Below are 14,377 nucleotides of genomic sequence, written 5' to 3' on the forward strand. Positions count from 1 at the left end.
ACCCTCGGACTTTGACATCCTTAGGCTACTTTTGTATTTCTCTCAGTGTTGGGACATTTGGATTGAGCCTTTTCCTGGTTTAATTTGTGTTTGGAATCACAGAAATACCCGCACACTTTCTGTGCATCTGGTTTTTGGAGTTGTTGGGAAGAAAAAAGTCTGTGATTTTTACCAGCCTGGCAGGTGGCTTGTTCAGTCTCCTGACCGTGACTTTCTCTCAAAGTGACTCCATCATTATCCCCTCAATTCCCCCCCCCCAAAATGGATTAACTCGCTGGAATGAAAAGACAATATAACATACATCCATAAACGTCGATGCATATGCAAAAGTGCAATATATTTATCTGTACAGTAATCTATTTATTTATATCTCCACCTTATTGTTGTTTTATCCTGCACTACCATGAGCTAATGCAACAACATTCCGTTCTTATCTGTACTGTAATGTTCAAATTTGAATGACAATAAAAAAGAAGTCTAAGTCTGTCAAACATGGACTTGGACTTGGATTGTTTCTTCTTTGCAAAGGATATTTGAGACGAGCCAGACGTGAATGTGAGAACATTTTGATTTATATAACACTATAACTCAAAAAAGGCAAACAAAAAGCGCGCACGAGGGCGGAAGTACAAAAACGGGGCTATGAAACAAAAAACTAGCACGGAGGCTATAAACTATAAACATGAACAAAAAACACTTGCGCTGTGGCATGAACAACAAAACTTAGGTGGTTGGACAAAACGAACAGCATAACATGGCATGAAGCAGATAGGAATATGGAGGCATGTAGGTAGGTACAGGTAATGTGGGAAGTTGCCAGACTCACTACCTGGTAACTGTGGCTTAAATAATAACTGTGATCATTACTAACAGGTGTGAGGGCTGAGTACAGGGGCCTGACTTGAGGGCAAGGTGAAAATCAATGAGTTGGCATAGAGACGAAAACAAACCAGGAAGTGCAAAACAGAACTGAGTGTCCAAAAAACAAAACATAACATGACCTACACAAGACATGATCCATAGGCGTAACAAAGTCTAGATCTAGTCTACCGGCTAGTGCCACAACCCTAAATATTTATACCAGTTGCGATTGAGTGAATGCCCTGAGATCAACATATATACTCTGTATTCTTTCCAGGGTCACAGGGTTGTGAGGGCAATGACTCTGTTTTAGTTCTCAAAGTAAGGCCATGCAGCAGGGATATTAAACTTAAATGGTAATTGGGTTATACTTGTATAGCGCTTTTCTACTTTCAAGGTACCCGATGTCACAGTTAGTTGATGATGAACCCCAAGATGCAGCGATAGAGGCGGGCATGGAATGAGAAAACATGATTTAATTACATACTACGACAAAAACAAAACCAAAAGGGTACAAACACAAAGCGCGCACGAGGCGGATAACAAACTAAGGGAGCTAGCACTGGAGCTAGAAAAATAAAAAGGAACTTTAGCATGGAAGCTAGTGGATAGCAAACAGAAAAACTGGAAATAGATAATGGCTAACAAGGACAGATTACCGCTACGACGACCAGGACAAAATGTAGCACGACAGGCAATAGCTGATATGATCACATCGACACGACAAGAGTGACATGTGGAAACGACAAGTCCGAATGACGGTACAATACAATGATCCAGCAACTGACACAAGACAAAGCAGGTAGAAATAGGAGCGGGCTGATTGGCAACTGGTGTGGCCAAGTGCCAATCAGCCGCAACTGAAGAGGAACACGGCATTCAGGGAACAAGACAGGAACCTGACAAAATAAGAGCACTAGACAGGAACTAAGGACAGGAAATACTAAACACACAAAAGAGAAACTAAAACACAAACAGTCAGTGGCAATCCTGACACCCAAAGCGCTTTGACACTATTTCCCCATTCACACACTGATGGCGGGAGCTCCCATGCAAGGCCCTAACCACGACCAATAGGAGCAAGAGTGAAGTGTCTTACTCAAGGACATAACGTACGTGACAAGGTTGGTAGAAGGTAGGGATTGGAACAGGAATCCTCAGGTTGCTGGCACGGCCACTCTACCAACCGCGCCACGCCTTAAATTTTTTTGGGGCCCTGCATTTCCAGAAAGCTGAGAACTGAGGGGCTTCTTTCTTCACTATTAGTCCCATTATGTATATTCTAGAGCAGAGTTTTTCAACCACTGTGTGCCGTGGGAGATTATGTAATTTCACCTATTTGGGGAGGGTAAAAACATTTTTTGCAAACCAGTAATTATAGTCTGCTAATAATGTGCCGTTGCTGAGTGTCGGAGCTGTCTCGAGCTCGGCAGAGTAACCATCATTGGCGTTGTTAGGCCTATTTTAGGGGGGCTCTAGCCCCCCTAAAATATTCTTAAGCCCCCCTAAATAATTTGGTGTTATATATATATATATATATATATATATATATATATTTTTTTTTTTTTTTTTTCTTTTCTTTTTTTTTTTACAAATGCATGTCGACACATTCATTATAAAGTGGCTCGAATATGAGTTTACATAAATAATCAGATAACCTGTCATTATTCACTTAGTTTCCCCTCACTTCATAGCGTAAGGTAGAGAGCCCCTTTAGCGTGTCGGTATCCAATCCATTCCTCTTGTTCCTATAGAAAATGCCCACATCACTCAAAATCCAGTCCACATTTTCTCTGCGACCTTGCTTGCGGTTCTGCAGGTGTGCAGCTTTGAAGCACGCAGCGCTGCAGAACAAACACGTGAACGGATGAAAAGTGGACATGAGAAACTTTTTCAAGAAAGTAAGTGTTCATAACTGCTTGCAGAGGTGTGGACTCAAGTCACATGACTTCGACTCGAGTCATGAATTTGATGACTTTAGTCTCGACTTGACAAAATGTAAAAAGACTTGCAACTCGACTTAGACTTTAAAGGCCTACTGAAACCCACTACTAGCGACCACGCAGTCTGATAGTTTATATATCAATGATGAAATATTAACATTGCAACACATGCCGATACGGCCTTTTTAGTTTGCTAAATTGCAATTTTAAATTTCCCTCGAAGTGTCGTGTTGAAAACGTCTCGGTATGATGACTCGTTTGACATCTCGGGTTGTAGCGGACATTATTTACCACCCCGATCCAAACTATAAGTAGTCTGCTTTAATCGCATAATTACACAGTATTCTGGACATCTGTGTTGCTGAATCTTTTGCAATTTGTTCAATTAATAATGGAGAAGTCAAAGTAGAAAGATGGAGGTGGGAAGCTTTTAGCCTTTAGCCACACAAACACACTGTTTCCTTGTTTAAAATTCCCGGAAGTGAAGCTTTTCTATGGATCAGAGCGGTCAAGCGAACATGGATCCCGACTACATGTCAACCGGCAGTTTTCGGTGAGAAAATTGTGGTAATAATCGGCTCTTACCGGAGATCAGCGGAGCTTGCGTCCTGTTGCAGCTGTGTGACTTTCCTCAGAGGCTCTGGCGTCAACACACCCGTGGCCACACCCCCTCCGACTTTAAGGTACTATTTGACTCACTAAAACACTAGCAACACAATAGAAATATAAGGGATTTCCCAGAATTATCCTAGTAAATGTGTCTAAAAACATCTGAATCGCAATCGCCTTTTAATTTTTTTTACTTTAAAAAAAAAAAAAAAAATTCTGGTCCTTCACTCTAAATTTCCTCATCCACAAATCTTTCATCCTCGCTCAAATTAATGGGAAAATTGTCGCTTTCTCGGTCCGAATAGCTCTAGCTACTGCTGGCTATGATTATAAACAATATAAGGATGTGAGGAGCCCTACAACCCCTGACGTCACACGCCCATCGTCTGCTACTTCCGGTACAGGCAAGGCTTTTTTATTAGCGACCAAAAGTTGCGAACTTTATCGTGGATGTTCTCTACTAAATCCTTTCAGCAAAAATATGGCAATATCGCGAAATGATCAAGTATGACACATAGAATGGAGCTGCTATCCCCGTTTAAATAAGAAAATCTCATTTCAGTAGGCCTTTAACATCAATGACTTGAGTCTTTTGACTTAATATGACTTGCAACTTTCCCCAAAACCCAATGATTAAAAAGTTATTCAGGAGCGCTCCATATCTTCCATTATGTACGCATGTGTGTGACAGCGTGTGTGCGGTGACAGCGTGTGCGCTACCTTTCAGAACAACAGCCAATCAACTTACATCTACGTGAATTTCGTCACACAGCATTCATCCAATCAAATTGCAGGAAAACCAACAAAGAAGAGCTCTCAAACAACGTGCCATTGAGGAAAAATGATGCTAAAAATAGTTTATTTCCAAAGTAATGGAAAAATGATTAATTAAAGATTAATATATTATTTAGAGTCAAAAGAAATGATAAAAAACTACCAAAGTGGTTTTCGCAAAGCAAGAAGCACAAATGACCCAGCAGTGCAGCTGGAAGAGGAAATTAGAAAGGGACAAATAAATAAAGAAAGTATAATTGCGGTATTTTTTGACATAGAGAAAGCGTATGATATGTTGTGGAAACAGGGGTTGCTGATGAAACTAAATAGGATTGGGATTAGAGGAAGAATGTACAGATGGATAAAATACTTTTTAACAAGTAGAACATTATTAGTAAAAATAGAGAATGAATATAGCAGAGAATACGAAGTGGAAAATGGGACCCCACAAGGGAGTATAATAAGTCCAGTACTATTTTCCATCATGATAAATGAAGTTTTTAGTGAAGTGGAAGGGTTAGTGGAGGTGGCATTGTTTGCTGATGATGGAGTGATGTGGAAGAGAGGTAGAAATACAAATCATATAGAAAAGAAGATTCAAAAAGCGGTGAATAATGTTCAAGACTGGGGGACGGCTTGGGGTTTAAGATTCTCTGTTGGAAAGACAAAAGTCATACATTTTACGAAGAGGAAAGTACAAAACAAGCTCCAAATAAAACTCTATGGAGAAAACATAGAAGAGGTACAAGTATTTAAATATTTAGGAATATGGTTTGATAAAAATATTAACTGGTCAACCCACATCAGCAAGATAGTGGAGAAAAGTAAAAAGGTGTTAAATATAATGAGGGCTTTGAGGGGTAAAGATTGGGGGGCTGATAGGTTGACATTGAAAACAATATATATCACTTTAATTCCATCTGTTATCGACTACGGATGCATTATTTATCAATCTGCTTCAAAAACTCTACTTGAGAAAATAGACCGGATCCAGTCGCAGGCGTTAAGATTATGTTGTGGAGCTACTAAATCTACTCCAGTGGCAGCATTACAAGTATAAATGAATGAAAAACCTTTGGACATCAGGAGAGATCAACTCTCAGCAGTTTATTGGGCAAACTTAAAAGGATCCAAGCAAGGACATCCAACCCGTCAAGTGCTAATAAATTGCCAAGAAAAAGGGAAGAAAAAAATGAATAGTTTTGGGTGGATAATAGGAGATATATGTAACAAAACACAAATTGACAATATTAAAGTGAGCCCTACAGTACCAATTCCTGCAATACCACCGTGGATGTATGACAACCCAAAGGTAGACATGCAGTTACTGAAGAATAGACATTTAAATAGTTACCAAATAGAACAACGGATTGAGGAAATGTTTTTTGATAATATTATGATATACACAGATGCATCAAAAACTATAAATAGTAAAGTAGGAGCTGCTGCAGTTATCCCACAGAGAAATATAGTGTTGAATAAAAAATTAGTGATAAACTATCTGTTTTTACGGGGGAATTGGTAGCAATTTATATGGCAGTTAACTGGATGGAGGAAAACAAAGCTAGGAAAGTAGTCGTGTGGTCGGACTCCAGCAGTGCATTGACGAGCATAAAAAACACAACATCAGAAACAAGACAATATATAGTTTATGAAATAGTTCAGGCAAACTACAGGATAAATAAAGCGGGAGGTGTGGTAACATTTCTCTGGGTTCCTGCTCATGTAGGAGTTGAGGGAAATGAGTTAGCTGATAGATACGCAAAACAAGCAACCACTAAAACAGAAGTAAACATGGAGATTAAGCACAGTAAAGAAGAAGTGAAGAGCATAATTAAGATAGAACACAATAAAAAGTGGCAGGATAATTGGAATAAGGAAACAAAAGGTAGAGAGTTTTACAAAGTCCAGAGGAGAGTAGGTGTAATGGGAGGAGGGGGTAGAAATAGGAAAGAAGAAGACATTATTACTAGAATGAGATTAGGCCATACATATCTAAATAGTTCACTAAAATTGATAGGCAAACATACTACAGGGCTGTGTGATTTTTGCCACCAGATAGAAAATGTTGACCATGTCTTAATACAATGTAGGAAATATAATAGAGAAAGAGAAATACTGGAAAATAAGTTAGCAAAAGAAAATATTAGGTTAGAAGTGGGAGGTATATTAGGATTGCATTCAGAAAACATAGGATATAAAGCAATATACACATATTTAAAAAACACTGGGTTAAGTAAAAGAATATAGAGTAGGGATCCACCTCGGTCCACACTCCATCACAGTAGGTGGCGGTAATGCACACCAGAAGGTTGCTTGCCAACCGCCATAAAAACAAAAGAAGAAGAAGAAGAAGAATAGTTTCTTTCGGGTTTTAAAACTACGACTTGGTCAACGAAAAACAAATTGCTGTATACAAAACATGCGGTTTGCAGATTACAGACGGAGACGCAACAACTTCCAACTTCGTTCGACATATGAAGTTGCACAAAGGCAAGTTTTGAATGTAAGCTGACATTTATTGGCTGAGTAACGTAACTTTTATTTGCTGTGTAGTTAAATCAGTGAGGCTGTAAACTCACTGCTAACGTTAGAACCATAGACATCTTACAAGTAGATGCAGCATGGAGCGCTACTGCCTACTGGCGCTGACAAGACGAGACGCACAGCCGCCATCTTGGAGTGGTGATCCACTCCACTCAGTGCAATACATTTGGCAGGAGCAATGAACTGTCAACACATTTTACCTCACTGAATACCACTCATTTTCATGCGCTTTTTTGTCATACGTGTAACTATGGTAAGGGACACATGTTTTGGCGTGTTCGTAGTTTGCTTAACGGTAATAGAATATTCTTATATGTTATAAGTGACCAGATGTCCAAGATCAAAACTGGTAATAATAATCCTGGAGAAGGGGGAAAAAACGGTCAGCTATTTTTAAGTTGAAGAAACAATATGATTAGGTTATATGTACATGTGTATATCCTACATAAACAATGTATGAATATATTAGATATCTATATGTCTTACGGACCAATATATTTTATCTGTGTTGCTGCAACAGCAGGTAGTTTATTCTGTCTTGACACTTTGTATTGATATTTTCTATTCCATTCTTCCCCTAAACGATCATGTTTACAGTGATTTTTTTATATGTATTTTTCATGTATGTTGCTTTGGATAAAAGTGTCTGCCAAATACTTGAACATATAAACACCTGAAAGTCTATATAATCTGCTAAAATCACCAATCTGTTTCACTGGATTCAGAATTAAACCAAAGTCTGTCCTACCCAACAATGTTAGTATTTGAATATTATTTCCTGAAGACTTATTCCTGTTTACAGTTATACCGTTAAGAGGGTATTGTCTTATGTTTTGCCCAAAATGAGAATGCATCATAATCAGTGGTGGCTGGTGAATTCTGTTTTAGGTTGGCCTGAACGTTTGTAAACCAAATACCTGTAGGGGCGTCATCCTCCCCCAGAAGATTTCTTTGTGATTTTCACATACCAATATTGAAGATCTTTGCTCCTTCTCAACTCTGTGGTAATATTCTTTTCACAAAATACAACCAATAGTACGTTAATGTTCCATCTTACTTGTGAAAGCTAATCCCCTGATTCCTATTTTCAACAGTCCACTCATTTGAGCAGGAAAACGCTAAACATCAGCCCGGCATCTTTGTTTTCTACCTCTCAACTGTCAGTTTAGGCTGCTCGCCAGCTCCTTATCACTACTTCAAGATGACGGCCAAATTGCTCGAGTCACAGCAGCCAATGCTGAGTCTACTTATAAGATGTCTATGGATATAACGTCATTAAAAACACTACAATCTGTTGCGTCCATTGCAGTTCGCTACCTTATTCATACTTTTTGTCAAGTGATTTTTTTTTAAGCAGAGTTGCATGAGGTACCTACACATAATGTTACGTTAGTGTATGTATCACACACAGTAACATAAAGTTAGACGGCGGTCAGCAGCACCGCGTATTTTAGCCACTTACAAAGAGACAAACATTGTCAAATAAAGGTCATTTAATTGTATACTATATTAAGAATATGTGTACAAATTCAATAGGGCCCTGACATCTAAAGAGTACAACTCTGTTTATTGTTACGTTCATATATTTGTTTTTCATGTGTACGCACACATAAACACATACAGTATGAGATGAGATCAATGAGATAAGGTAAGAGCAGGATGGAAACTGCTGTGGAACTAGTTTCAATGCAATATGACATGTAAATACAATGTTAACACTTTGGTGCAAATAAGTACAGTTGCACTTGTTTTTTCAAATGTGTTTATTCTGTAAAGGAATGAGTTACATGTTTAAAATAACTGGTTAATAGTACTATCATGAAGTGCAATGTCAGCACTATTTTTTTTCAATAAATACATACAGCGTTTTAAAAACATACACAATCTGTCTAAATACATTAGTCTGTGGTTAATAGGACTCAAAACTCAAAATGCAGGACTTGGGACTTGACTTGAGACTTTCCAGTTTTGACTTTAGACTTGACTCGGGACTTGCTTGTCTTAACCTGGGACTTGACTGGAGACTTGAGGGCAAAGACTTGAGACTTACTTGTGACTTGCAAGCAATGACTTTGTCCCACCTCTGAGTACTCTTACGTGTTAAAAGTGGACTTTATGTTAAATATAACCCATAAATTACAACATGATGCCTACAAAAAGTGACTTGCAGTATATTTTGAAATTATTGACACATATTTTCTGGTTAAAAGTTACTGGATCGAAATCTGAAAAGTTAAAAATATAATACAACTTATTCAGTACTGTTGAGTTTTTGAAATAAAAGCTGAAATAAAAGCTGAAATCAGCCCTTAACTATACATTATGGCACTTAACAAACAGTGATGTGGAAAAAATATAATTACTGACACATATTTTTGGAATAAAAACAACCTTAATCTCAGTTATTTTAATTACATAAATCATATTGAAGTTCATTACGTTTTGTTCAATACTCAATATTACTTTTTGGCAAGCGTTACATTCTGAAGTCTATTAAAAGGATATTCCAACAAGTATTGAATGTACTTTATTATGATGCTGAACTCTCCCAAGTGTGATCAAGCAAAGCAGAAAATATGTCAGTCACAAGACCTCAAAACGTTTTACTTCCTCTTTGATCATTTGCACAATACAAGGGCGCCATCTGCTGTACAAAGGATGTACTAATAAAAAAATATATTTTTGTTTTTCGTCAAACATTCAGTCATTGTCGTTCTCAAAAAAAATGCACAAATATTTGGCGTCAAGTTTGATGAAGTAACAATTAATGGATGTATAGTGAGCAGACAACATGTGGACACAGCATATGTGGCGCCTTTGTTTTTCTGTTACACCTCCAAAGTGTATACGCACACAATTAAACATGCTAAGTACATACACGAGTGTCTTTTATTACTAATAATCAGGGGCAGTTCTAGGCATGCTTATATGAGGGGGCAGTCAGAAATGTGAAGGGGGCATCATGTGTACACATCATGCTCCAGCACTTTTTTTTCTGTGCTTATAGTAACGATGCTTTCTTCATTGAAATGGGTCTTTAGCTATGTGTCCAACCCCAACCTGGAGTAGTGGATTGCACTTTGTCAGGCCTCTACCTTCAGACCTGTCCAACTTGGGTGTCCCATCCGAAGACTAAGCTCCTGCTGGTATAGCTCTTACGGTCACTGAGGCACGCAACCCCCCTGACCACAATAAGGTGGCAATCCCTCAGGGAGGGAAACATTAACAGTGCTGCCATATTCCCGACAGGGGAAACAGAAGCAGGCGTCTCGCACCACAGAATACTCTAGCCATGGTCGTGTGCGGTACCAGGCAGGATTGAATGATCTTAATGTTGTACCAAATGCACGCTTTGGGTAGCCACCCAGTATTGGCTGAGATGGTGCATTGCCATTTAAGTCACTGGGTAGCTGAGCAGGCTGCTTTGGGGGAGCGCTTGTTGGGGGGACGGAGGGAGCTGGTACAGGAGAAACAGTGCTTGCTGGTGCTAAAGGTGCAGTATTGCTAGCTGCTGTCCCTGATGTACTAGCAGTAGCATCATTGCTACTACTACATGCAGGAGCAGGACTAGACTTTTTAAATACTCTGAACAATGGATGCATTACAGAGCATTAACTTTCTCTTTGTGAGCTGCTGGAAGCTGGAGCAGAAAATAAGTAGGCTTGAACGACAACAGAAAAAACCCGCTGTGATTACATGAAGAAAAACAACAGTACAGGACTACAGCCTGGGGCGGGGGTTTACGTGGGGGTCTGTCAGACACAGGTCACTTGTCTTCAGTTTGTCACATGCAGTGGACGTGGGCACTCATCTGGGCACAAAATTCATTCACTCCAATGTATGTGTGTTGCCCACTTGCTTGTAAATTGATGAAAACGGCTGTGTTTTTGTTTTTAGGTGTCTTGGTCATATCAAATGAAACTTATAATTTGTTTATTACAAAATGTAAATTGAAACATTAAAGGTTGACTATGTAGAATTACAAGAAAAACAACAGAAAAAGAATTCCAGCAGTCGATTGCCAGACCGTTGCTAAGTAAAACGGGCCGTTGCTAGGGACTCTGCTCTGAACAGAGGACAGCAGAGGAGGACTGCTAAGCAGGATATACACCTTATGTTTCATTTTTACCGTCATTAACAGCATCATAAATGACTTGTAGCTTTTTACAGTGACAGTGGAGGCTCTCTGCCTTCCAAACCACTGCTGCTCAGAGCCTCCGCTGTCAAGTGTAAAAAAAAAAAAAAAAAAAAGGAACTCCGTAGCACCGAAAGTCCACGACGATAAACATGTTTATGACAGATAAGACTACACATATACACCCATCCTAACAAGTATTTAATAAATGTAGACAACTTTTCCTTTTCTTTTACTTTCATACTGCAACAGTGATTGGATGTTTACTGAGGGCTGAGGAGTGTGTGCGGGTGTGTGTCTGCTGCGCAGCCTGTGGAATGTGGAATGGTGAATACACGCACAGCGGAGGGAGGGATGAGAGGGAAGCCGACACTACTATATCGTGTGTGTCCCTTTTTCGGCGGATTTTTCCGCTAGTGCAGATAATTTTATCAACTTGTAATGTAGTAATTTTGTGAGTTTATTAAAATTTGCTTTCTCAAATTTTGATTTGAGGGGGCAACACATTTATTAAAGGGGGCTCAGCCCCCTCTTGCCCCTGCGTAGAGCCGGCAATGCTAATAATCATTTTTTTTAATTCAATTTTTTCAGTAGGTTTTTCCTTTTTTTGATGACGTATATTTGCAAAAATGTAATTTGCTCCAAATTGTAAATAATCAGATTTTTTGTTCCCATTCTGCAATCGTTTGGGGTTCTTTTGACAGACATTTATTAAATCATTGCTTATATCTCTCCCCTCTTTTTTCATTTGGTGTACTTCCCAGCAACATTACTTCAAATGTCACATTTTAAAATTGAATGATCTTGTTTAAAACACCACTGCTCAAATGATATAAAGTAAATATTAATATGCTTCCAGAAGATGTTTCAGATGTGAACCAGTAAATATGAACTGAGAGAGATTTATGTGTACTCACAAGTATGAAGAAATGTAAAACAAATGGGTAAATAATATACTGTAAATGCCTTCATTAATAACAGTGCTCTGCAACCTTTACATCAAAGGAAACATGAGTCATGGTAGTAGTTAAGTTGACTTATGATAGTAGTACAGGTTTAGTTATGGTAGTAGTTAAGTTGACTTATGATAGTAGTACAGGTTGAGTTATGGTAGTAGTTAAGTTGACTTATGTTAGTAGTACAGGTTGAGTTATGGTAGTAGTCAAGTTGACTTATGATAGTAGTAGAGGTTGAGTTATGATAGTAGTCAAGTTGACTTATGATAGTAGTTCAGGTTGAGTTATGGTAGTAGTTAAGTTGACTTATGATAGTAGTACAGGTTGAGTTATGGTAGTAGTTAAGTTGACTTATGATAGTAGTACAGGTTGAGTTATGGTAGTAGTTAAGTTGACTTATGATAGTAGTACAGGTTGAGTTATGGTAGTAGTTAAGTTGACTTATGAAAGTAGTACAGGTTGAGTTATGGTAGTAGTTAAGTTGACTTATGATAGTAGTACAGGTTGAGTTATGGTAGTAGTTAAGTTGACTTATGATAGTAATACAGGTTGAGTTATGGTAGTAGTTAAGTTGACTTATGATAGTAGTACAGGTTGAGTTATGGTAGTAGTTAAGTTGACTTATGATAATAATACAGGTTGAGTTATGGTAGTAGTTAAGTTGACTTATGGTAGTAGTACTTGTTGAGTTATGGTAGTAGTTAAGTTGACTTATGGTAGTAGTACTTGTTGAGTTATGGTAGTAGTTACGTTGACTTACGATAGTAATACAGGTTGAGTTATGGTAGTAGTTAAGTTGACTTATGATAGTAATACAGGTTGAGTTATGGTAGTAGTTAAGTTGACTTATGATAGTAGTACTTGTTGAGTTATGGTAGTAGTTAAGTTGACTTATGATAGTAGTACAGGTTGAGTTATGGTAGTAGTTAAGTTGACTTATGGTAGTACTACAGGTTGAGTTATGGTAGTAATTAAGTTGACTTATGATAGTAATACAGGTTGAGTTATGGTAGTAATTAAGTTGACTTATGGTAGTAGTACTTGTTGAGTTATGGTAGTAGTTAAGTTGACTTATGATAGTAGTACAGGTTGAGTTATGGTAGTAGTTAAGTTGACTTATGGTAGTAGTACAGGTTGGGTTATGGTAGTAGTTAAGTTGACTTATGATAGTAATACAGGTTGAGTTATGGTAGTAGTTAAGTTGACTTATGGTAGTAGTACTTGTTGAGTTATGGTAGTAGTTAAGTTGACTTATGATAGTAGTACAGGTTGAGTTATGGTAGTAGTTAAGTTGACTTATGATAGTAGTACAGGTTGAGTTATGGTAGTAGTTAAGTTGACTTATGGTAGTAGTACAGGTTGGGTTATGGTAGTAGTTAAGTTGACTTATGTTAGTAGTACAGGTTGAGTTATGGTAGTAGTCATGTTGACTTATGATAGTAGTAGAGGTTGAGTTATGATAGTAGTCAAGTTGACTTATGATAGTAGTACAGGTTGAGTTATGGTAGTAGTTAAGTTGACTTATGATAGTAGTACAGGTTGAGTTATGGTAGTAGTTAAGTTGACTTATGATAGTAGTAGAGGTTGAGTTATGATAGTAGTCAAGTTGACTTATGATAGTAGTACAGGTTGAGTTATGGTAGTAGTTAAGTTGACTTATGATAGTAGTACAGGTTGAGTTATGGTAGTAGTTAAGTTGACTTATGATAGTAGTACAGGTTGAGTTATGGTAGTAGTTAAGTTGACTTATGATAGTAGTACAGGTTGAGTTATGGTAGTAGTTAAGTTGACTTATGAAAGTAGTACAGGTTGAGTTATGGTAGTAAATAAATGATAAATGGGTTGTACTTGTATAGCGCTTTTCTACCTTCAAGGTACTCAAAGCGCTTTGACACTACTTCCACATTTACCCATTCACACACACATTCACACACTGATGGAGGGAGCTGCCATGCAAGGCGCCAACCAGCACCCATCAGGAGCAAGGGTGAAGTGTCTTGCTCAGGACACAACAAACGTGACGAGGTTGGCTCTAGGTGGGATTTGAACCAGTGACCCCCGGTTTGCGCACAGCCACTCTCCCACTGCGCCACGCCGTCCCTGTTGGACTGATTAATAATAATACTAACAATAATAATAAAATATATATAAAAAGATTTTAAGCTACATTACTTTTTTTTTTAATCCATTTTTTCTGCATTTCCATGAAGTTTCTGAGATCTTTGAAGTGCACAAATATTTTGGAAGAACTATAAGCTTTAGCCTTACTAGCTGGGTCCACCAAAGATTTTTGAAAATGGAGATATTTGACATGAAAGGTCCATAAATTACCTGAGTGGCATAGACTAGCCTTCCACAGTCGACACTGCTAACGCCTCTCCCGCCTGTTCACCACGCGAGGTCACTAGTAGTTCTGATGCACTTGCGGAGGAAAAACAGCAACAACTGTCCACAGAAACAAACACGGAGGAAGCAATACAGTCGTCACATTATTTTTGCTCTTCGAGTTTACAGCACCTTTGCGTTTGTATCGTCTCTGAAGCGCCGACGAC

At 38.3% G+C, this 14,377-nt stretch overlaps 1 protein-coding gene across 1 annotated transcript in view; it reads right to left on the reverse strand.

Annotated features, from left to right (window-relative positions):
• The window catches only part of LOC133545340 (gastrula zinc finger protein XlCGF28.1-like), a 118,684-nt gene that overhangs the window by 60,051 nt on the left and 44,256 nt on the right, over positions 1-14,377 (reverse strand). The gene's annotated exons all lie outside the window — the stretch shown is intronic.

The sequence above is a fragment of the Nerophis ophidion genome, linkage group LG28 (assembly GCF_033978795.1).
Source record: "Nerophis ophidion isolate RoL-2023_Sa linkage group LG28, RoL_Noph_v1.0, whole genome shotgun sequence".
NCBI lineage: Eukaryota > Metazoa > Chordata > Actinopteri > Syngnathiformes > Syngnathidae > Nerophis > Nerophis ophidion.